Source organism: Amblyomma mixtum, chromosome 7, assembly GCF_055824585.1.
Source record: "Amblyomma mixtum isolate Tamu chromosome 7, ASM5582458v1, whole genome shotgun sequence".
Lineage (NCBI taxonomy): Eukaryota > Metazoa > Arthropoda > Arachnida > Ixodida > Ixodidae > Amblyomma > Amblyomma mixtum.
The window spans coordinates 31,224,034-31,249,035 of record NC_143018.1 but is presented as its reverse complement, the minus strand read 5'-3'; the positions used below and the strand labels follow the sequence as shown (position 1 = coordinate 31,249,035).

The window sequence follows — 25,002 nt, the reverse complement described above, 5'->3', positions numbered from 1 at the left end:
AGTACCACATAGCACACAACAAACAGAACAGAAAACTATGCTATTTCTATACTGTTCCAGGCTAGGCAGATAAGAGTCTAATGCAACAATAGAAATAGTGTCAGCAGGGTACTCTCTTTCTTTGCATATATTACAGAAAGGAATACATGAAGCAGAAGGGAGGGAAATGATTCACTTTTTCCACCAGCTGGGACAACTGTTACCAATTTTTCAAGTCACTTCCACTCAGTGCTCCAATTACTTTGCATTTACATTGCTTAAATTTTATCAACTTTGCGATGCAGAAACAACTACCGAGAAATGAAAGCTTTCACACAATTGGGCAAGAATGGTCCACAAATATTTTTCTGTCTCAAAGCCCTCATTTACTGCCTTCCTATATGTTTTTACTCTCTATGATCGTATAGTTCATGGTTGCAAAGTGATGTGATTCAGTTGTGCATTTCTTCTTCTTTCTAGTATATTTGTTGAATCCTTTTTATGTGTGTTCTCCTTCCATAGACGAGTGTTATCACTTTTGTTAAAAGATTTTGCTTGCTTCACGTAGCAAGCTATGTTTTGTAATAAGTGTTGTGCTGTATCAAACCTTTTTAAGGCTCATAATTTGATTTTCCAATAAACTACAAATTTTGGACTTCACTAATGCGTTTAATCAGCTGAATGCAAGAAACTGCAACTCGGCGAGGTGGTCGCAGGTCGACTCGGCATCTCGGTAAACGGTAAGTTGCGAGGTACAGTCTTTGTAAAAAGTTTAGAGCCCAGGGGGTTCACTTCCAAACTTTATAATGGGACTCCAGGAGCATTCATGTATGTCCTACCTATTGCAGGAGGCAGTAGCAGAAATCTTCTTATGTTCAGGAAATTTGGAGCGCTAGATATCCATTAAGAACGACAGAGTGTGGCTAAAAAGAAACCCCCCTGGGCTTCAAACTTTTGACAAAGGCTGTACACTCAATCTTACAATGGCATGGCCTTACACTTCACCACCCTTAAGCGCAAATGTTTTAAACCTAACACTGCGCATCCTAAACCCGGCTATGTGTCCTTACGCTCGTACAACAGCACTCGATCGAGACAGCCGCGCGGATCGGTCGATCAACAAGTGTCCATATCGGAGAAAACTTGCACGCAGTTGACATATCGCTCGCACAGCGTACAGTAAACAGATATGGTACGTTTAAGACTGCTTCGCGTATCGCTTTGCTGACGGATACCATTGGATGCGGCGCGGCTTTCTTGGCACTGCACGCTTCGGTGAGCACAGCGCGGCCCACGCATATCGGTCGCCAACAATTGTGACCGTCATGCATACGGGAATGTAGACGCAACGGGTATACTTACAAGGACACGGCCTGGACGAGTTTGTATTTATTCGTGGTTAAAACAGCGCGGGAAAAATACACAAATATGAAGGAACACGTATACATACACAAAACAAGCGCCGACTCCCAAATGGCTTTTTCTTCCCTCGCTGCTGTAACCATATAAACCAGCGTGTCACCGTCGTCTATCGCTTTATGAGCCGTCGGCACTGTCAATTTCTCCTTGGAACAAGACTAGCAGCGTTGAGGGACGCAACCGCACAAAACGCGACGCCGAAAAAGAATAGCGAAGCTGCAGCGCCAAGCCTTTTCAGAGGAAGCTGTCGCGGGCTTCCCAAACAATCGCTTTCGTCAAGACGGCATCCTGAATGAACTAAGCGCACAGCAATGAAGACCGGCACCGACTACAGGCCTCTGGAACTTTGTGCCTCCCGCGGACCACAACGATTGAATAAAAATGCGAATTTCCAACTCTACTCGACCGGCTCTACCGACATGGGTGATGCGTGAAGCGGACGATGCCGCTGCGCCCAACGCTGCTATTGGCTGCGCCGCTGGCCAAGGAATCCCAGTAGGCCTTGCGAAACCACGTGACTTCCTGCACGTTTTTTGTAACGCGGCTCGGATAGCGAGGGCCTCTCCTATGGTTTCCTTCCTCCATGTCGTGCAACCACAGCGACGGCGCGAGGTGGACCCCCGTCTTTCTCTGTCGTGACGTCATGTGTCACGTGGTATGTCATGTGGTGTGACGTCACTGTACCACGTGGTCTGCACGGCGTGCAACCACAGCGACGGCGCGAGGTGGACCTCCGTCTGCCTCTGTCGTGACGTCATGTGCCACGTGGTATGTCACGTGGTGTGACGTCACTGTACCACGTGGTGTGCACGGCGTGTAACCACGGCGAAGGGCTGTAGTGTACCTCCGTCTTCCTCTGTCGTGACGTCATGTGTCCCGTGGTATGTCACGTGGTGTGACGTCACTGTACCAAGTGGTGTGCACGGCGTGTAACCACGGCGAAGGGCTGTAGTGTACCTCTAGTAATATGCTTCGCATAAAAACGGTTACCATTGGCGCTGGGGCCCAACAAATTTTGGCTGCATCGGGTCAGAAAGGTGCGGTTTTGAGAAGCTTGCAGGCAGAGCGACCTCTGCAGTTGGTGTAACTGGTGGAAAGCGCCAAAATTTGATGTGCCGCAGAGCCAAGGGTAGCTGCGGTTTCTAATTTTTTGAAAGTAATAGGATATTACTTACGGCGTTGTACACCGGTTTAAGAAATTAAGGAGTCTAACAGTATTAGTTAAAAGGTTGACTATTGAATATTAGTTACCTAGCCATCTCACTAGCACGTTTTAAATGTATTCAGATGTACTAAATGACTGGCAAAGCTATGCCGAAATAAAACGCTCTTCTAACTCAAAATGCCTTTTTAAAGTTTGCGTCAAGTCTTAGCTGAAACACCCTGTATATACTTTAAAATCACCAACTGTGTGTGTGTGCGTCAGTGTGTCTCTGTGTGCGTGCGTGTTAAATGGCCTAAGCATTAATAAAACCCTCTTAATCATTAGCCAACTTAGACTCCTATCTTTCTTGGGATGGCGTTGCCCACACGAACAAACATACACAGGAAAGAGCAGAAGACAGAAAGAGCGCAAACTATCAACTGAATTTATTGCTTTCGCAACAGAATATATATGCCGCATTCAGACGTGCAAAAAAAGAATGGGGAGAGGGAAAAAGGTTCGTGGGAAAAAGGGGTTGGGGGGGGGGAAAGGTTCGTGGTTTTTGCTGACTTATACAGGCTTGACTTGCTATCCCCTTCCCCCTCTACTCCTTCGCCCCCCCCCCCCCTTTTTTCCCTCTCCCCATTACTTTTTCGCACGTGTGAATGCTGCATATTGTTACGACTAGACAGTCTGGACAGCCAGGTCACGTTTTACGGGGCAGCGCCAGGCAGCAGCGAACTCCCGAGCGGAACCCGAAGAAGCGACGACGAAGAAGCACTGCCCGCCACCATGGCTAAGGCTAGCCAGGACAGCGGTTAAGGCAGTTCGGCCGGGAGACGGCGCCACGAGAATGTCCAGGAATGTGGCATTGCTCCCCCCCTCTGGAAAGCGCCGCCGTTGGCGCGGCAGGGTGTGTGGACCGACAGCCGCATGCCCGGGCACAGGTTTTTGGGGCACGAACACCTGCTGATCATGGAGTGCCCTTGCAGAGGTGCAGTAGTACTGGTGGCTACTTCCAGTGCGAGCAGCACGCGGTCGTTCAGCGTTCCCGACACTGAAGCGTGGGTACTCTGTCCGACGAAATAATCAAGCTGCAGCGTGTTGTGATTGAACAGCACGGCAAGTGTGGAATGGACGCTGACGCTGCCTAATTCCATGAGGCGGTTCTGGACGATCACCAATTCGACGGGTGTGCACGGTGAAGAGCTTAGTAAAGAGAGAGAAGGTAGAGACGAGTGAGCTGCTAGCGGGCGTGGTAAGGCTTCATTCGTGCGACATGCACAACTTAGGACGTTGGTAGTCTAGAGGAACGAACAGTTCCTTGAGGCAGAACTTCATAGTTTACCTCGCCGACTTGGCGTAACACTTTATAGGGGCCAAAGTACCGCCGAAGCAGCTTTTCGGAGTGCCCTCGTTGACGGACTGGGCTCCACACCCAAACATGTTCTCCGGGCTGGTAAGTGACATCCCCGTGGCGATGGTTGTAACGGCGAGCGTCTTTTTCTTGTTGATGCCGGATATGCTGCCGAGGAAGTTGGCGGGCGGCCTCGGCTTCGTGAACAAAGCGGTCGGCCCCCCCGACAGTGCAGTTTTCACTACCAGGAAGCAACATTGCGTCGAGCACAGTCATGGCCTTGCGTCCATGGACTAAGCGAAACGGTGTGAAGTGTGAGTAGTCTCTTGCAGCGCAGTGTTATATGCGAATGTAACGTAAGGGAGTACTGGATCCCAGTTGCGGTGGTCGTCGTCGACATACATGGAAATCATGTCGGCGATCGTCTTCATACTTAGCAGCGCAAAAAAACGAGGACCAAAGCGAACGAGGAGACACAACACAAGCGCAGACTATCAACTGAATTTTTATTCACGAAAGGGAAGCTTTTTAAAGGCATTAGAAAATACAAAATTGGAACACAACAACCGCTACCGCGCGTGCAAGGAAAGCATGACATACCATTCCTGCGTGAAAACGAACATAACAACAGGATAACAAGTGTAATCACATCAAGCCAACCCCCCGTACTGTCTGCTCATACTCAAGAACCTGCGCAGAAAAGGAACCTCCTTTTCCTGCAGGCTGACCGACGGTGATGCGGCACACCGGTAGGCCCGAGGTCATCGTGACAGAGGATGCGAGGAAAAAACGATCGGTGGGAATTCCCTATGTCCACGGTATTTCACATCGCCTAAAGAAAGTGGGGGCGAGGTATGGGGTAAACGTTGTTTACACCGCGAGGAATAAGCTTGCTGGTGTGTGCAGTGCTCTGCGAAAAAAGCTTGAGCAAGGTGGTGTCCGCGGGAGGGACAGTTGTACGATAGCCCACAGAAAAAGGATCGCAGATTGTGACACAGGTGTTGTATATCGCATTCCGCTTTCCTGTGGTAGGAATTACATCGGCCAGACCGGTCGGTGTATCAATGAGCGTTTAGCGGAACACCGGAGATCATTGAAAGGTGCTGTGTCTTCCAACCTCTCCTTGCATTGCAGGGGTTGCAAAAACTGCTTTCCCCACCTGGATAGGACAAACATCTTGTTCAGGCACAGAGATAAGGTTTGCCGGGAACTGATGGAAGCTTACTTGATTAAAAAAGAAGGAGACGCGTGTGCCGCATCACCGTCGGTCAGCCTGCAGGAAAAGGAGGTTCCTTTTCTGCGCAGGTTCTTGAGTATGAGCAGACAGTACGGGGGGTTGGCTTGATGTGATTACACTTGTTATCCTGTTGTTATGTTCGTTTTCACGCAGGAATGATATGTCATGCTTTCCTTGCACGCGCGGTAGTGGTTGTTGTGTTTCAATTTTGTATTTTCTAACGCCTTTAAAAAGCTTCCCTTTCGTGAATAAAAATTCAGTTGATAGTCTGTGCTTGTGTTGTGTCTCCTCGTTCGCTTTGGTCCTCGTTTTTTTGCGCTGCTAAGTATGAATCCACACCAACTAGCCCAACTTTCTGTACTTATTAGCGATCGTCTTATTTAGGCGCTCAGTGAATCCATTAGTTTGGGGGCGATAAGCTGTAGTTCGTCGGTGACTCGTGTCGCGGAGTCGCATAACTTCATGTGTCAGTGCCGAGGTAAAGGCCGTTCCTCTGTCAGTTATAACGACCGTGGGTGCGCCATGACGAAGCACGATGTTGTGCATGAAGAAGGTGGCAATTTCCGCAGCTGTTCCACGGGGAAGAGCTTTCGTCTCACAGTATCGACTGAGGTAGTCGGTGGCGTCCACAATGTACCGGTTACCCAGCGAAGACTCCGGAAAGGGGCCGGGTAAATCCGCCGACCTGGTAGAAAGGAACTTGTGGTGGATCAATAGGCTGCAATCATACGGCCAGCTTAGTCGACGACGTCTTGCGACGTTGACACTCGCGGCAAGTTCGGACGTAGCGTTTCACAACCTCCGCGAGCTTGGGCCAGTAATACTTTTGGCGTATGCGTGCCAGCGTTCGGGAGAAACCAAGGTGACCAGAGGAAGGGTCATCGTGGCACGCCTGCAAGACTTCATCGCGAAAGGCATTAGGTATAACGAGCAGATAGACAGCCTCCGCGAACCTATAGTTCTATTTGTACAGGATGCCCTCCCGTAAACAGAATGATGACAGGCCGCGTGAAAAGATTCGGGGTGGAGTCTGAGCGCTGCCTTCGAGATAGTCAATCAGCGACCGTAATTCAATGCCGTCTCGTTGGCGTTGAGCGAGGGCGCACGCGGAGATGACCCCAAGGAAAGGGAATCGTCGTCGAGGTCCGCGGTGTGTGCTGGAAGTGGGGCGCGGGACAAACGATCTGCATCACTGTGCTTTTGCCCAGATTTATACACGATGGTGACATCAAATTCTTGCAGTCGGAGGCTCCAGCGTGCGAGTCGCCCTGAGGGATCCTTGAGATTTGCCAACCACTACAGCGAGTGGTGGTCGCTCACCATTCGGAAAGGGCGGCCATACATTAGGGTCGAAATTTCGTTATCTGCCCACACAATAGCTAGACATTCTTTTTCAGTGGTGGAATACTTCACCTAAGACCGTGACAACGTGCGGCTTGCGTAAGCGATTACGCATTCGACACCATCCTGCTATTGTACAAGTACCGTACCAAGGCCAACGTTACTCGCGTCTGTGTGTAGTTCTGTGTCAGCTGCCTCATCGAAGTGCCCAAGTATGGGTGTACTTTGAAGACACGTGCGTAGCTCTTCGAAGGCATGTTGTTGCTCCGCACCCCAGAAGAAAGGTTCGTTACCTTTGGTGAGGCGGGTAAGGGGCTCAGCTATTCGGGAGAAGTTCTTCACAAAGCGCCGATAATAGGCGCAGAGACCCAGAAAACGGCGCACACTTCGCTTGTCAGCAGGAATGGGAAAAGAAGCGACGGCGGCAGTCTTGTCGGGGTCCGGACTAACGCCCTGGGCGCTCAGAATGTGGCCCAAAACCTCCAGCTCCTGGAAAGCGAAGTGACATTTTTCTGGCTTAAGGGAGAGGCCAGTTGAACGGATAGCTTCGAAAACAGCGCGTAAGCGACTGAGGTGTTCTTCGAAAGTGTCGGAGAAGATGGCATCATCCAGGCACACGAGGTAGGACTGCGATTTGCGGTCAGAAAGCACAGTGTCCACCATCCGTTGGAAAGTTGCCGGAGCTGAGCATAGACCGAAGGGGAGCACCCTGAATTCGTACAAACCGTCCGGGGTAATAAATGCGGTCTTCTCCCGGTCACGTTCGTCCACCTCTAATTGCCGGTAGCCGCTGCGTAAATCCGCGGCTCGCTTTGTGGACTGGGGTTGTGTCCACGCACTGAGAGCTGGCTTCAAGGGTGTCTTCAGAGTCAGTGTACATGGGACGTTACCCTGCACCTCCACCAAATATTGTCACGGCTATACAGTCGGGAAAGCCAGGTCACGTTTTACTGGGCAGCGCCAGGCAGCAGCGAACTCCCGAGCGGAACCCGAAGAAGCACTGCCCGCCACCATGGCTAAGGCTAGCCAGGATAGCGGTTAAGGCAGTTCGGCCGGGAGACGGCGCCAAGACAATGTCCAGGATTGAGGCAATATATATTCTGTTGCGAAAGCAATAAATTCAGTTGATAGTTTGCGCTCTTTCTGTCTTCTGCTCTTTCCTGTGTATGTTTGTTCGTGTGCGCAACCCCATCCCAAGAAAGCTATGCACCAACTTGGCCAGCAAGAAGCTCTTCTACAATATTAGACTCCTATAACTGTAACAATTCCCGAGCGCAGTGATTTAAGTACTCTCCTTACCTATCCAGTTGATTCGAATGCCAAAGTTAATTGCACTTTCATGCTACTTCACTTTCATTCCTAAATTAAAATGACATATATCTGAAAGCGTCTAATCAATGACAATGAGCACTAATAGCTAACACTGTAATTCACAATACACAAAAAATACGCTCCTTTTCAAAACACACACACTTTAATCTTAGCCAAAAGGCTGAGAAACGATAAAACACACACACTAATGCCGCCGTGGTGGCTCAGTGGTTATGGTGCTCGGCTGCTGACCCGAAAGACGCGGGTTCGATCCCGGCCGCGGCGGTCGAATTTCGATGGAGGCGAAATTCTAAAGGCCCGTGTACTGTGCAATGTCAGTGCACGTTAAAGAACCGCAGGTGGTCGAAATTTCCGGAGCCCTTCACTTGGGCGTCTCGCATAGCCTGAGTCGATTTGGGACGTTAAACCCACAAACCCCGACCACCTCAAAACACACACTAGACAATTACCAAATTTACCAACAGAAACCATGTCAAAACTCTTGACCACCTTGGGATAAACATACTCTATAATAAGCATAGCTTCAACCCGTTCACAAAACTACAAGGACCCGTATAGACATTATGTGACGCAAAAATGCTTACAGCCACAATTTTCCCTGCCAAAACAGCATTCATAGCACCCATCGTGAAACAGCGGGGGGGGGGGGGGGGTGCCTAATTGTTCTTTTTTAAACTTACCTTTTCAAATCAACCTTCAGTCATATATCCCCAAATGCCGCAAGAGCAGATTCTAAGCTACCATTTTCCCTCCATCTTCTTGAAATTCTTCCACACCCGTCCACCAGTAGCGAACATACCCAAGTCCGGCGTTGATATCATGCTTATTGCATCTGCTAATTTTCATTAGCTAAGCGATCCCAGCAAAAAAGTTATTATTTACGTTCATTATACACACCACAGTATTACACCATAGTATTTGGATTAGTCGGTAGAGCACCGTACGCGACATGCGGAGGAAATGGGGAGCGAATCCCACCGGAAACATGTGGTTGTCTTTCATCTAGATCCTTCTAATTTATTGTGCATCTAAATATCTTTATTTTCGCTCAAAAATTAAAGTAAGACAACAAAAGAAAACAATGGCCGTAGCTTAACTCAGTTATGCCTGGATATGCGTAGCGAGAGGTAAGGTTCATCTTATCGTTTAGTTTGTGACGGAACAGCGCAAAACACCGGGACAAGAGACAAGCGCTGACTTACAACTGGTTTTTATTTCGAAGAAACACTGCTTCTTATACCTTCTTCACCCCCTCACAAAACAAATGCGTCACAACCATATCGTTCAAGCGTCAAAAAAAAAACCATAAGACAAATAATCACAGATTTATAATCACATTTTTAATAGTTCAAATTCTTTCTTTGTCAAAGCAACAGACAGCGTGCTGACACAATTGTCGCGCATACTCGCTATCGAAGCTGCCTCGATTATTTCCCGGACTAACTGTTCTTTGTGATTAGCCAAAGCTTTGCATTTTTGGAAAACAGGTGCACAACTTGTTGAAGGGCAATCTTTGCAATGAATTCCCAGGTTCCTTCAAGCTTGCTCGAAATTAGTTTTGTTTCTAGTAGCCTTTCGTTAAAAAGTGTTAAAAAGGTATTTAGGTACGTTGATGACTACCTGCTTCTTTGTGATGGCCAATGCACGAATACGCTAGAAACAGTAATGGGGGAGGTGGGTCGCTTTGCGCAGGCTTTGCAGCGACTTATTGTCACGCACGAGCTTCCTGCTCAAGGGTCACTAAGGTTTTTAGACCTGAGACTTGAGTTCGCTAGAGGGCATTCCTGCTGGGCCTATGAGCCCAGAGGGAAGAAAGCGCCAATGCCCTTCCAATCAGCTCACTCTAAGCTGACCAAGAGGGCTATTGTGAACTTGTGCCTCACAAATGCCTTGAGGAAGTCCTGTGTTCACAAAATGGAAGTGAGCTTTCATCGCCAGGCGGAACGGCTTGGCAACTCGGGTTACCCCTCGCACCTAGTGGTATCTGTTGCCAAGCAGATGAAAAAGCACCTGATGCAGGCTAGGCCCGAGCAGCAAGATGAGGCAAAGACACAAAATGAAAGGAGGCCGGTAGTAGCAATACCGTATATTCACAACGTTTCCCGTCGCCTGAAAAGCATAGGACGAAAAGCTGGCGTGAATGTTGTGATGACTGCTCCCAATAAACTCAAAAGTCTGTGAAGACGAGTCAATTCCGACCCGACCAAAAAGAAGCAGGGATGCACGATAAAGCATCGAACCCCCTTTGTGGAGTCCACCGAAGGCCTTGTTTATTCGTTGCCAGTGGCATGTGGTAAACAATACATAGGGCAGACTGCCAGGTGCATGAACGAAAGACCTACTAGAACACAAAACTAATTTCGAGCAAGCTTGCAGGAACCTGGGACTTCATTGCAAAGATTGCCCCTCAACAAGTTGTGCACCTGTTTTCCAAACATGCAAAGCTTTGGCTAATGACAAAGACACAGTTAGTCCGGGAAATAATCGAGGCAACTTCGATAGCGAGTCAGCGCGACGATTGTGTCAGCACGCCGTCTGTTGCTTTGGCAAAGAATTTGAAATGTTAAAAATGTGATTATAAATCTCTGTGATTATTTGTCTTATGGTTTTTTTGGACGATTGAACGTTATGGTTGTGACGCATTTGCTTTTTGAGGGGGTGAAGAAGGTATAAAAAGCAGTGTTTCTTCGAAATAAAAACCAGTTGTAAGTCAGCGCTTGTCTCTTGTCCCGGTGTTTTGCGCTGTTCCGTCACAAATGAATAACCAACTTGCCCAAGCTGCTGTCCTGGATGGTTTAGCTTGGTTATCAAAAAGGTTACATCTTTATCGTTTAGCTAGATACGTCTCAATGTTTAGGTTTTGTTGTTACCTATCGTTAAGTCATGGTTGTATTAAACACTAGACATTTGTAAAGTGTAGCGCCCTTGTTTTCAAAGTCTTCAGCTTGTTGTTTCTCAATTGCCGCTAAGACGGCCCGATGGTCGGTGAAGTAGCAAGCAGCCGTCTCAATGGCTCCGAGACAGTAGTTCGAGCCCAAGGTTTGTCTCTGGTAAAACAAGTCGATCGTTCTTCCCCAAAGTGTAGTCTGCATGTTGGGGTCGCTGGCCAAATCCAGGTTTAGCTTATCTTTAAATGGAACGTTAATCGAGTCCGTGGCACGGTTAAAGTCTCCTGCCACGACACACAGTTCCTCGGCAATTCGACGCTTGGGGATACAGGTGGCCACTGCTTCAGTGGTTTCCCGGATAGAGTTGCTTGATGACACGTACACCGCTTCAACAGTCAGACCGCGTTCTACCAGCAGGTAGGCACACGATTCACCGTTGGGGACTGCTACGGTAGGCAACGGATTGGCGGCGATTTCTTCCTTAAGGTAGGCGCTGACTCCGGCGTTCTTTAGCCGAATCCACTCTCCTGGCCGCGTCGTACTTACAACGCTTCTCGAGGCGTGCGGCTCGTTCATCCTCCGTCTCCTCGGCTCGCTTCTTGCTCTGAGTTTCGTACCGACGACGAAGCCTGGCTTCTTTCAGGCTCTCCGAGTCTCCATATCTACCGACGAATCCCACCAAGCCGCCCTTCTATATATGCGATGCAACGCTGGCTCCTCCTCTGCTGTTGCAACGCGGTTTCACCGGCTCCTCCTCTAACGTCATGCCAGATGGCGCGGCTGGCGCCATCTGGCGAGCGCCGCTGCCAGCTGCGGCGGTTGCTAGGCAACGGTTCAGCTCTCGTTGTGGCCACCGTATACCGATGTGGCACCAATGTGGCACGTATACGCAGTACTGATGGACAACTTGCTCCAATTAAGGAAGTCTTCTACGAAATGTCAAACTGGTCAAGAGCGTACAGATTTAAGCGGCCACTTACCATTGCCGGACTCGGTATGGCGATGGCTACTTCGTCTCTGTTCGCCGTTTCATGGCAACCTTGGCACGGCTTCCCGTGGGGTCAGTGAGGCTGGCGTGGATTCGCATGTTGCCAGGGCTTTTTCGCTTCACGTACACCACCGTCGAGTTTCCGACAGCGGCGTCCACTTGGAACTTCCTCTCAAGCGAACTCGTGAACTCTTCGTCGGCATCCAGCAGCTGTTGAGAGACGAGACCATAAGGAAGAATTAACTGAATGCAGGCTGTCTCGGAAGTGGAAGTAGACGTCACGCATAAAGGAAGAAAAACGGAGGAAGCAAAAAAAAGGTGCAGCGATGGTTGGCGTGTGTTCTGTAGAGGTGGACACGAGAAAACCATCTGTTAGAAGCCGACCGCAAATTGGTTCGCGGCGCCCATCGATAGAACAAAGAACTTTCAAACGCTCGGCTTCGTCTTTATCAGCAGCCTGGATTTCTCTTAATTTGTAACCGGCCAATTTGTTAAAGGTCTTAGACATGTATATCTGCCACAGACATAATATCTATGTTAAGTAACATCGAACAGGCGTCTCCGAAAGAGTGAGGGCTGTACAGGCCTTTACCAAGAAACTCATGATTTCGCGAGCGTTTACAAATATAGAATTTGTGTGAAAGGTAATTTTGATATGGGGAAACAAATAAAAAAGAATTTGTCTTTGCATAAAGTAGTTTGCCGTATTTTTTTGGTCCATTAACACGAAAAGACAGAATTATGGTAAAGTACGACTGCAATACTTTGCCATGAAAGCTGAATAAGATGATAAGCTCCCGAGCTAAGAAATTCAAGAGACACTTTGACCGTCCAAAGTGCGTAGGGGCGAAAGCGTTTTCCGCACCTTTTTGACTGATCTGTGACACTGCTGACGCCACCACTGGATGATGTCACACATATTTTGCTAATTAGGGAGTAATCACAAGTTACTAAATAATGGTTAATGCTGATTACCGACTAAATACTAATTAACGGCTAATTAATGACACTTAAGCTTCGCCTTTGGGGATGGAACGCGACAGCATGCTGTAGCGCTGCCAGGGAGTCCACAGAGCGCCACCGCGCGTTCGGCGCGATGCTTTTCCCTTTGAACGCAACCTGAACCGCACCGTACAGGAAGGGAGAAAGTGGGAGTGAAAGAAGAAAGAGAAAGAAGAATGAAAAATGAAGAAAAGGAAAACTGTATTTGAGGAAACGAAATTACGCAGTAACTGTCTCACATATCTCGGTGGAAACACGTCAAAAGCGTGACACCTCTGCTGACAAGCTTCTGCTGTCAGCCTTCTGTCAACAGCGATGAGGTATTAAAGGCTTTCGCCTTAAAGGAGGAAACATTCCAGTTGCTGTCATGCACCCCTCGTCTAGTCTAGTTCCTGGCGCCAAAAGTACAAAGAAACTTCAGCGCGTCAGTCAACGACCGTTCTGGCTACATCACTGCGGCCCTTGGAGGCGTACAGCTCCTTTGCTACAGCAACTAGAAGACCCTAATTATAGTATAGAGAGCACTGCCACCGCTACCGCATGAAGTCAGTGCCAGTGCCCACGCATCGATAGCGCAGGGCGACCGCGCATGCGCACTGGAGACTGACTGTACGGAGCAGCGGTGGAGCCCTCTGCTCTTCGTTGCTCATTTTCAGAATATGCTCAAGACATTGGAAAACGTCGGCCAGCATGAGGAATTCAGTTGCCGGTTTCAGCACCCGAACGGGGACTATGACGTCACAAGTCGATCTGATGTTATGCGACGCGTACAAGAGCTCCACAATATAACCGCCATCCTGTCCCAGCAGCCGGATTAAAAGCGAGTGAACGGACAGCTATTAGACAGCTTTTTACATACGCACAAATAGGCTTTGCGCGCGTATTATTCTTACAGGGCGCCACGTATCTCTTCACATACAAGTAAATGACCGCCAAAGTCAGTGGTCACCTTCATGTTTTTTGAAACGTCCAGCGCCAGCGCAACGGGCTCGGTGAGGTTGTCGTCCGGCTGTACTTCATCGAACGTCACCTCGATTCGCTTGGACATGTCCGGCCTTGGGAGGCTGGAATAGGAAAGAATTCCCACTCATTCTTTCCTTCCTCAGAGTGCTCAGTAGCGCGTTCAAAAATTTGTGACGATTGCAAAAGATGGTAAGAGGCGCAACAATCGGGCAGGCACCTTTAAAAAATAGCTTGTCATGGCCATGGAACTCTGATCCTGGTTGGCAATTTTGCATTGCAGCATTTTTTCAATTTCCTCTGATATCATTGACAAGTCTGAAGGTACAAGCAATATATTAGAAAACAGGCCGCGCTAAATAGCACAACTTGTTTTCACATCGGCCCCGAATTTATAAAATACCTAAACGTTCCCACGCCCCCTCGATTACATAGTTCGGACACAATAGTGGACTGCTTGATCGTTAAGTTGTGTCCTTTTATGTGAAGCGCTTTTTTTTTTTGCAACCTCTCTCAGATTTCGCGTTGTATTCGGACTCGTTACGACGCTCTGAACGTCGCGCGCACCGCACATGCGCACATATAGCCGGTCGGATGCTCAGCTTGCAAGAGCTCGCTCGACGAGCGAGAGTCCATTGGGCAGACCTCCTATACCGAAATTGAATAGAACGTCGAGTCACAAGAGATGCGCTCTCGCAGGCCACCATGAACCACAGAAGAAGAGCTAGCTTTACAAAAAAATTTGGCAGAGGCTTAGCTTGGTTAAGCCCGGTAAGTTGCGAAATGAATAGCCATGGCTGCGCCTGGTTTGCCTGGTGGTGTGCTTTGGTAGTGAGCAAAGCTTATTTATGAAAGTTTTGCCCAGTTGTTTTACATGGCATTATACTCACCACACGAGGGCCCCCACGTGCTGGGAAATTTATGCGTGCCTCGGTCGCCAAAACGAGCGGTTGACGCTAACGGATGATTGTCTAGAAGCTCCTCTCTTCTTTCACTCCCACTTCCTCCCTTCCTGTACGGTACGGTTCGGGGGTCCACCGAGATGACAGAGAATTTCCTTTCCTCAAAAAGCGTTGCGTTCAAAAGGCAAGGCATCGCGCCGTAAGGGTGGTGGCGTTCTTCCCTTCCTGTGGTTCGGGTGGTGGTGGTGGTGGTGAAAACTTTTAATTTCTTAAATAGAGTTTGGGAGCCACAGAGTGGCCCCGCTACATGGTCGGCGTCCCTAGTCCTGGACACCGCATGACAATGCCCCGTCTCTCGCCCGTTTCACCAGAGCCCTTTGGGACTCAAGCGAGGAGCAGTTGAGGAGGGCAGCCTCCCATGCCTCTCTGGAAGGGGTAGGGGAAGGGGGGAGGTGGGGATTTTGAGTACATGCCCACACCATGTGGAAGATATCACAGGTCTCCCCACAGTGCGGGCATCGCCCATCCGTGTTAGGATCGTAATGCTTTAAGATTGCAGGACAGAGTAGAGTACCTGTCTGCAGGCGCCTTAAAGTTCGCTCCTCCGTCTCACTCAGCCCCTTTGCAGGGGCCGGGAAAAGGCGGTGGTTGTCGGTATAATGCGTTATTATTTCCCTGAATCGCAGCAGCGGCTGGTTAGTCTCCGAGCCAGAAGAGCTGGGATGAGGAGCCCGGTAAATAAGCGCTCGGGAATGTCCACCGAGATGACAGAGAATTACTGCGCCATGCCTTGTCCTTTGAACGCACCGCTTTTTGAGGAAAGAAAATGGCGCAGTAACTCTCTGTCATCTCGGTGGACAATCGAACCGACCGCTAAGCGCGCCGCGTGAGGCAGGAGCGGGAGTTAGGCCGCGCTTGGTAGCTGCGGCCTCGCTACGCGACGGCGCAAGTTGGAGCCCCGCTCTTGCAGCTGTGACGTCAGACCGCTAAGCGCGCCGCGCGCAGCAGGAGCAGGAGCTAGGCCGCGCTCGGTAGCTGCGGCCTCGCTAAGCGACGGCGCGAGTTGGAGCCCCGCTCTTGCAGCTGTGACGTCAGACCGCTAAGCGCGCCACGCGAGGCAGGAGCAGGAGTTAGGCCGCGCTCGGTAGCTACCGGCCTCGCTACGCGACGGGCTGAAAGTGCAAGCAGTATTGCTTTCGCAATAAAAGTTCAGCTTGCAAGAGCTCGCTAGAAGAGCGAGAGTCCATTGGGCAGCCGTGCTATACTGAAGTTGAATAAAACGTCGAGTCACAAGACATGTGCTCTCGCAGGCCATCATGAACCACAGAAGAGGAGCTCCTTTACAAAAAAAAAAAATCAGGGGCACTTTGCTGACCTAAAGTGCGTTGAGGCGAAAGCCTTAAGAGTGGTGTTGCTGCTTGTGTCACTGATGTATGGTCAAGATGTTAAGATTCACCTCTAATTACAATCTGGACCACTGAGGGGAGCCTTGGGGACATAGAGGACCGTCTTCAGCAGGCCGCTTCCATAGTCGATGCGTAAGCAATTCACTCTGGGCTCCAATGTGCTCCAGCAAAATCAGAGCGTCTGCATGTCAGAGCGAACCCAAAGGATAGGACAGCAATACACATCTCTCCCTCATGAGGTCCTGTTAGAGAGATGGAGGAGCTCCGGATTCTGGGCCTGTTCATTCCCCACAGATTTGGACCTGACTCCACTATTCCGAAACTCAAGAGAGTAGGCGAACAGGTAGGGCGCATGATCCGGAGCGTTTCCAACAAGCGAGCCGGTCTGCGGGGCAAGGATGCGTTTCGGCTCGTCTATACCTTCATGACTAGCCGGATCCTCTACGCCGTGCCGTACCTTCGCATTGCTAAGAAATACGACGCGCGAATAGACGCGATCATCCGCAAGGCAACTAAGTGAGCCCTGGATCTCCCGGTGGTTACATCTGAGACCAAACTCAAAACATTGGTGGTGCTAAACTCCTATTAGGAGCTGCGGGAGGCCCACCTCGTGGACCAATTCACAAGGCTCATGCAGATGGCCCCAGGGCGCCGCCTACTTGACCGCTTACACATCCAACACTATTGCACTCCAGAGGAGGCGGAGCGTATCCCAGGACAGTGGAGCCATCTGCTCTAGGTTTGCACGCTCCTCCGTAACACGGACACCGACATGCACAAAAAAAAAAGACAAGCGCGGGCTCGGGCTATTGACAGACAATACAGCTCCTGAGGAGTGCTTAACCTTTAAATTGCGATCTATAATCGAGCATGCCATAGACCAAATCTTGGCCAAGGTCAAATCTGCCGTACCTGCGGTGGTCTCAAAACACACCTCGTACAATCGCCGCCTCTTCCGTCGGACGGGGCCCATCAGGGACGTATCCCGACGGGTCCTTCAAAATTTAACCGTCTGATTATTGATTCGGACAATGAGGACAGCTGCCCCGCTCCTTCCGTCATCATCCCCTTGATGGCGCAAGTAGCTGGCTCTAGGGCAGCCAATCCCTCCTCCTCACCTAAAAATTTTAAATCATGGCGAGACACCTTAATCAAAGGAGTTCCGCTTTCTACAATTCGGCCATGTCAACTTCAATAATACATAGGAACTGTAGAGGCTTTAAAGACCGCGCTAAGCGGGCCAATTTCCGCTTCTACCTTGAAACCTTCGAGTCCCTACCAGCCGAAGTTGCGCTCCAGGAACCAGGCCTGGCGCCACACTTTGCAATAACACGACGTTCCAACGGGTTTCCAACGACGTTCCAAGTTGGCTGTTCCAACGGAAAAGCCAACTTAGCGAATCACGACCTCCAGCTCGAGTATTCCTATGTAATGGTGACTATTCTACCACTCCGCCGCATGGACCCGTCGTTGCATATAGTCAACATGTACTGCTCTCCCAAACTCAAACGAGTGATTTTTGCGGAGCTATTAAGCCGCGCGCTAAGAGTAGCGGGTCGTGATCCCCTGCTGGTTGTGGGCGACTTTAACGCTCCCGTCAGCTGTGCGGGTATCGGAAGGAGGGGTCGCGCGGACGTAAGCTGGCGGAACTTGTGTCCACGTTGGGCCTCAGCCTCCACATCGACCCCGTGCACGCAACACGGCTAGGAATCTCCGTGACACGGGATATGTGTCCGCACATAACCTTTACTCGCAACATACGCCACGCAGACTGGCCGAACTCTGAGGAGAGCCTCACTAGCGACCACTGCATCCTTAACACTATACAACGCGCACGCCCCCTCAAACATCTCAGAACACTAGCCCGTATCCCAGATTGGACGAAATTCAGGCAAAACTTTCACTCACTTGATAATACACCCATTTCCGAGCAAGGCTACCCAGCATGGTCCCAACAGCTGCTGACACACCTTTTGTCGCACGAAACTCAGATCCAGCTCTCAGAGGCGGTCACGGACGCGAATAACCATCTTCTGTACCTCTGGGAAGCCCGTCGCAGCCTCGTCCGCCGTTGGCAACGCCAGAAACACAATAGAACGCATAAAGCTCGACTTGCCGAGCTTACACAGAAAGCGGCAGAGTATGCTGCCCAACTCGCCGACTCCAACTGGATGGATAGATGCAACACGACCGCGCGACAAATGTCCAGCTGGAACACGTGGCGTCTCTTTCGAGCCCTAATCGACCATTAAAGGCCATTAAAGGCTTTCGCCTTAAAAATCCACGCAGAGGCGCCAAGTGCCGCCGGTAATTAGCCAAGCAGGTCGATGCGAATCAACAGCGCGCACAGCAGGTACAGAGAGTTGCCAGCACTGATGCGCTGCGAAGGCTGAGCAATAAGGGCGCGTAGAGAAGATGCGGGAACACACTCGATAATCCCGCGCCCGCGAAACCAGCGATAAGCACGGGAAAGGGCTCGAAGGGAGGCGTGATGTTAGGCGCCGGCGTGTGCCAGCACAATCACTACTGCGTGGTAGATGCCTGCTTTGTGCGGCACTTTATGCAAAACGAGTCTGGAGTTAATTGCAGCGGGTGCACAATACTGTCGTTTATGTCAGCCCTCACGTGTGTTCAAGAACGGCGGGAAGAGACACATTAATTATACCGCGTTCATAGTGATCTGCGTCATGAGGTCATTACGAAAGCTCTCACGCTTCATAGCAAAGCTGCGTTGTGGTTTCTGCAGCATTTTAATATTGCTTCGCCTTCTGCATTCAACCAGCGTGCCCACCATAAGTCGAAGACAGTTTCCAGCTTCTGCTGCGAAATAAAAGAGAACACCGAGTTCGTGTGAACCTTGGACCCTGAAGGCGACCTTGGCCAAACCTAGCGTAAGAACAGCCCATGCAGAAATAAAAAAACATAATTGCGCGACCAGGTTTACTACCCGCGGAGGCGCGAACTGAACAGCTTCGCCAGCAACTGCGCGAGAGCACTGTGCTATACGCGCCGAAGATCGCGCTTCGTGTTAAACTGCAACACTCACTCGCGCTGTGCATTTCACATCGTGTTCTTCGCCAACTTCCATCTGCGGTGCGAGCAGATAAGATCAGCTTATCCCCAATCAGAGCTTAACCTGAATCTAATATCGTCGACAGACTTGCGGACGACCCTGCAAAGCAAAGCGATGAGCCAAGCAGGCTAAACACAAACTTTCGCACTTCTACTCTACTACTCTAGTACTGCTACTCTGCTAGTCTATTACTCTACTAGTCTACTACCACCGCTACTACTCTACTACCACTTTTGCTCTACTACCACCGGCCAAATAGGCAAGTAAACCGCAGTATGTCGACAAACGTCTTATGGTTGTGGATACCACTTGGCTAAGCTACACCGTGATTCCCGTATTCAATTCATAAATCACCTCAAAACGATGGTCAGTGAGTTCTTTGCGGCGCAGACATGATAGACGGGAAATTTTGTAAGGAATTTTCGTAGCAATAGAAAATCGCTTTTCGCAACCAGAGAAATATCAAAGCGGCAGAAAAGAGTCATTAGAAGCCAATTTTACTAAACATAAAACTGGATAAGGGTACTAAATTTCTTTTGGTGCCCTTTCAAGGTTCCTAACGAGAGTGTTAAATTTTTTCTGTGATGTCGCTGGCTTCAACTAAACATCTCCGGACGAGAACCGCTAGTTTAGGCACGAAATTAATAGCGTAAGTCGCTACCAGGGTTCTTTAAGTAAGTGCTCAAATTTTTTGATTTGTTTGTTCGAGTTAGTTACACACTGGGAGTGCAATTTATATAACTTTTCTTCCCTGGAGACTTTTATTCTACAGCTTCATTTCGTGAATCAGCATATTTGCTCATGCTCAGCACGACGTGAACTTGCGCTGTTTTGGTCAAGAGTCCGTGTATGTCTTCTCTAAATTCTTTCTCTTCCGAATCACCATAAAGGACAGAGCGAGTGCTTTACAAACAACCGTACTTTACCTACAAGGTATTTAGGGTGGTTTGTCTCTCTGCCAGTTGTTTTTTCTGCACACCGCAGTATGTCTGTATTTCGAAACCGCAAACTACTCAGTGCCACAGACAAAAAATACTCCAGTCATTGCGTCGAAGACAGTTAGAAACTGAAGAACCTTCTTCGATAAATCGCCATAAATATATCGCCATTAAATCGCCATAAAGATATGAATAACTTTTCGCGCAAAAAGCTACACGAATACTTCCGTAAATTGTAATTGCCTTCTTCCTCGCATTTTGTGGTTATATAACTCTGTATATGTCTCCTCTGTTGTGTGCTTTGCATATAAGTACGTACATTTTATATGTGTACACTATGTTTAATTTTGAACTGTACAGCATTTCTCCGTATATATGCTCCTTGCCGGTGCCCTGTTAACTGCCATGGGACTCAGTCAAGGCCCAGTCTCTCCTTTTAGCCAGGAGAACGTTCCAGTGTATAACTGGAGAATAAATTGAATTGAATTGAATAAGCGGCAACGTCAGCTCACTCGGTCTGTAAGGAAGGCATGCACTGAATTGAATTGAATAAGCGGCAACGTCAGCTCACTCGGTCTGTAAGGAAGGCATGCAGTACTAGATTGGAAGATTTAATGTGGAAACTCGTTTTTTTGTCCTTTAGTTGATGCTGTGATTTAAGCATAACTGTTTTTTTACCATTATTGAAACGTAGTTAAATTTTTTATAGCTCTGCAACATATGTTTGAATAAGATTACATACGTGGATCAGTTTGCTTGTTAAAAATTATGTTTAACCCAACAAACAATATATTCATGATGAATAAGTTCTCCTTTTTTTATGGGACTAACAGCACTCGATGGAAACGATGCATGATCATTAATACTGAGGTTTGTACAAATGTCACGACATTTATATGTTTTGAAAGTAGCCCGGTCAGCTTCCGGTATAGCTGTACAAAAGTGAACAAGGCTTGTGTAGACCCATAATGGCTCTTTCAGAATCACTGACGGAATCTTGGAAATAGTTGGGAATATTATTACTGCTATTCTGGTTGTTAACTACTGCTAAGCCCCAGTGACCGGCAGCGGCTAGGTCCCCTCGACTCACTTCTTGAAGTCCTCGTGTTTACTGATGACATCCCAAGTGGACCGTTGATTGCAGAGGTAGTTCTGCTTGTTTGGGGCGAACGGGTAGTGGGGGCGGGGCCCGTCGATGCTGTCACAGAACTGGCTGACCTGTAACGGGGGAGAGTGGGTCTATGCACATCAGCGTCCGGGGCGATGTTCGAGACAAGACGACGACGAGGAGGTAAAGTCTCTCAGCTGGGAGCGACAATCACTGAGAGAGAGTGAAAGCGGTACAGGAAAGTAGGCAGGTTATGAAGGAGGGTGCTCTCGTTGGCTAACCTGCACTGTCGGATAGAGAGAGAACGGCATGTAAAAGCGCAAGAAGAAAAAGGAAGATGGGGTGAGCAGCCATGACGTCAGGCAAGGATGTGCGTGCAGCAAAGTCACAATTTGTCAGGCAAGTTTGACTCCCTCGAAATTAGAAACAGTCCTTTGTACGACTGGCACGCAATGGATAGAAAAATTAACAGGGACACCTAGTCCATTATGTGTTGGCAATAAGATAGTATTAGCAGCTCTTAGTTCATTTACCGAAAGTTGCGTCATTTTCGTTCTGCTGACGTCACTTCGCGGCTGGTTACATCGATATTTTTTTGTACTCTTCTTCAGCGTTATTCTTTTTTTGTGGTGAAATCTCTTCATTGCGGCCAGTGGGAATGCTGCAGTGTGGTGAAGCCTCTTCAGCCCAGACAATAGGAGAATTTTATTACTGATGATGGATTTTGACCCCATGAACTTTATCAATAATATATGAATTTGGGCGACATTTCTGCCAACTACCTTAAATGTAGCTTCTCTGGCACAAACAGCAGTTCAACCACAATAAGCTGCAAGAAAGAGAGTATACCTATTGCCTGGTACTATCCTTATATGATGACATGATGATCGCCTGTTAGGGCTCTTAGCCGCAGCCCCCTTGCTTGCTCTGCTTCAGACACTAACCAGGCCCCTTCAAACAGAGCCGGTGATGCCGCACTTCGCCACCACAGTAAGGGACAATTCCTTACATTGGCAACGTAGGGCATGAACATGATGGAAGACTCCACGGGGTCAGGTTTCGGCTGGCGGATGGTCAACACACAGTCGTCGAGAAAGCGGCACTTTTCGTCGATCGAGCACCTTTCTCCTTCTGCCGTTGTCGGGATGAAGACGATGCTGCCCGAGCAGGCATTCAGCCGTGCCTGACAAGAGAATTCGCGCGCACGTTTACGAAGTGCTGAGCGGATCGTATAGGTGAACAATGCAATGCAAATGAAAAAAAATTGTACAGCATTTTTTTCTTTTGCTTTTTATCCATCGCTAAACAATCAACAGCTCAGCAGTTACTTAATTGGCTAAAAGGGGTCCCTGCAAAAGAAAGAGCAAGCCTGATTTGACTTTCTGATGTGTTTATCTCTCCTAAATGCTAATCAACCGTAACAGATCATGTATTTTGTTTGCTATTTAAGCCATATCTCTTTTACTGGGTTGATTGACTTCCAGAAACGGCTGATCACGTTCGTGACCGCGACCAAACATTCCCGAACTGTATTCTGGTCGTTATCATGGACCAAACTTCGCGTTACCCAGCCGCTCTACAATCACGATTATCATCTGCAGCAGCCTGAATACGCCAAGTGCTGGTGCTGGTGATAAAGCTAGGAAGAAAAAGAAATGATATTTTTTAAATCTAAAGAATATAGTTGTATTCCAGAAGAATGGTTTGAACACCCTTTTTCAAGGCACTATGCGCTGCTTCATGTCGCAAGGTTCTTCCCCAGGGCCCGCCTCTTCATAAAAAGTAGCAGGAAACTGGCCAAATGCACTTTTCGTGTACCGCTGCTGCTAAAAGATATCAGAAACATTCAAACTAATTCATTCAAGAATGATATTGACGCACAAATACTCGCTCCTTGCGTGCCAGCCTCGAGCGATGACGAGCCGGAGCTCATGGATGACCCGCTGGGCTCTTCGTCCGCTTATAAAGGACTGGTGTTTTTGTATATGTTATAGAAACACTACCCAGCTCTAATCTCCTTGTTACAGAGCCCGTCTGAGTCCATATTTGCGCTTTATTTATGCCGTTTAAATTTGCCTCTGCCTCGCGATCCAGAACATGGAACGGTGGTTATGATTACCGAGGAGATCGGCAGGCCCAGATCAACTATCGCATAAAGCGTGCAACCTAGAGTCGCATTGCGGCCTGTTACATGCAGCTGATCTTAGCGAGGTTTTAACCTTTGCTACAAAAAGTTTGGGTTGAGTTTAAAGTTCACTATAGATGCTTTAAAGGCGAACATTTTTAACGAAAGTATGTCTGGTTGGGTTTTTAATATTGGAGGAGTCTCTGGCGCCAATCAAATACAGAAAACAAGGTCCATCTTTAAGGGATTTGCTCGGTTCTCCACAAAAGTGAACATGGACATATGCTCGGGATCTGTGCCCTCTTTAAACATCCTACGCGACACCACGGAGAAAATTCTAGATCTACTGCCCGCTAGGCGCTCTGAATTTTAGCCCCATTTCAAAAATTAAATGACCGAGTTGGTCACGGAAAGTTGATATTTCAATTTCAAATCTTGGTTCACGGCAGAGCTTCCTTCTATGTATAGTCTTTCTAGCTACGCTCAATATCTGTTTGTCATCAGCTTTTTTTTTAGAACTGTCTGCCTGAAACCGTGAACCCCTCCCGTCGTTGTTTGCCCCATGCAATATTTCCCGTGTGGCTCACCGTTCCCCTGTGGCAGAAAGTGAGGGGGTGCCTGCTGTCGTTGGGGCTTCCGTACTCGTCGAAGACGCCGTACCTGAAGTGGGCCCACTCGTGCACGAACACGTATGCTGCGAATGTGTGAGCGTCTTCCTTAATCATACTTTTAAGCATAAAATGCTAATTGGAACTTGGCAATAGAACGGAGGAGAAAACAGAGCCGAACACTGGAGAAACTTTGCGTTCACCCTTTCCGCCTGGTGCCTACGTACTGCCCTGCCACAGGAGCTGCACACGTGCCAAGAAAGCGTCGTCGTGTTCTCGTGGTGGTAAAAGCCAACGGCGGCCGGAAGGAAGTTCTGCCGCGCAGCCCGAGAGGCGCTCGCGCAGTCCTGATGGAACTTGATGAACGAGGCAAACGCCGTGAGCGAGCAGACATTAATTGGCATGCCCGCGAGAGTAGAATTATTACGTAATGGGCGCGCTGCCTACACAGGCATCCGTGGCGCCCTACATTACCACGACCAGCAATCATCTCCGGTTACGCAGGTCATCATATAAACAATAATTTTTAGCTAACTTTCACTCCACCGCTAATTTTCGCTTCATGAAAAAAATTCTCGCGTCTTTCCCGGATCCTGCGGTGGAGAGCGAAGACATCTGAATGGCTGGAAGTCTGTGATGCGCACACTGACAGCACACATGCTCTAACATTATTCCAAAATATTTTACCTTGGGCCACTCCGCGCACTGCAGGAACCTTGCGCTGTACAGCTACTTTTTGATGTGCCTCAGTTTGAGTGACGAGTCGTCATCTCATCCACTCGGCCGCTTCACTCTTCCTTTCGTCACTTGGAGCCGCAGCGGTGGCTCACTGGTTATGGCGCTAGGCCGCTGACCCGAAAGAGGTAGGATCGATCCCGGCCGCGGTGGTCGATTTTCGATGGAGGCAAAATTTTAGACGCCCGTGCACTGTGCGATGTGAGCGCACGATAAAAAACTCCTGGTGGTCCAAATTTTCGGAGCCTTTCACTAGGGCGACCCTTACTGCCGGAGTCGCTTTAAGACGTTAAACCCCCGGTAAACCACGCACCATAAACCTTTCGTCACTTTGCTGCGCGCATCCATTCTCTGGTTTCTGCTACACTGTATACTCAGCACAGCACAGACGGATAATTTCGGCTTGTTTGCGAGCGAATTCCTCGTAACAGTGTAACACTCATTTCGGCGGCTTGACGGC

The 25,002-nt window shown here is 48.9% G+C and overlaps 1 pseudogene; it reads right to left on the bottom strand.

Annotated features, from left to right (window-relative positions):
* The window catches only part of LOC149335548 (calcium-activated chloride channel regulator 1-like), a 49,034-nt pseudogene that overhangs the window by 18,513 nt on the left and 5,519 nt on the right, over positions 1–25,002 (bottom strand).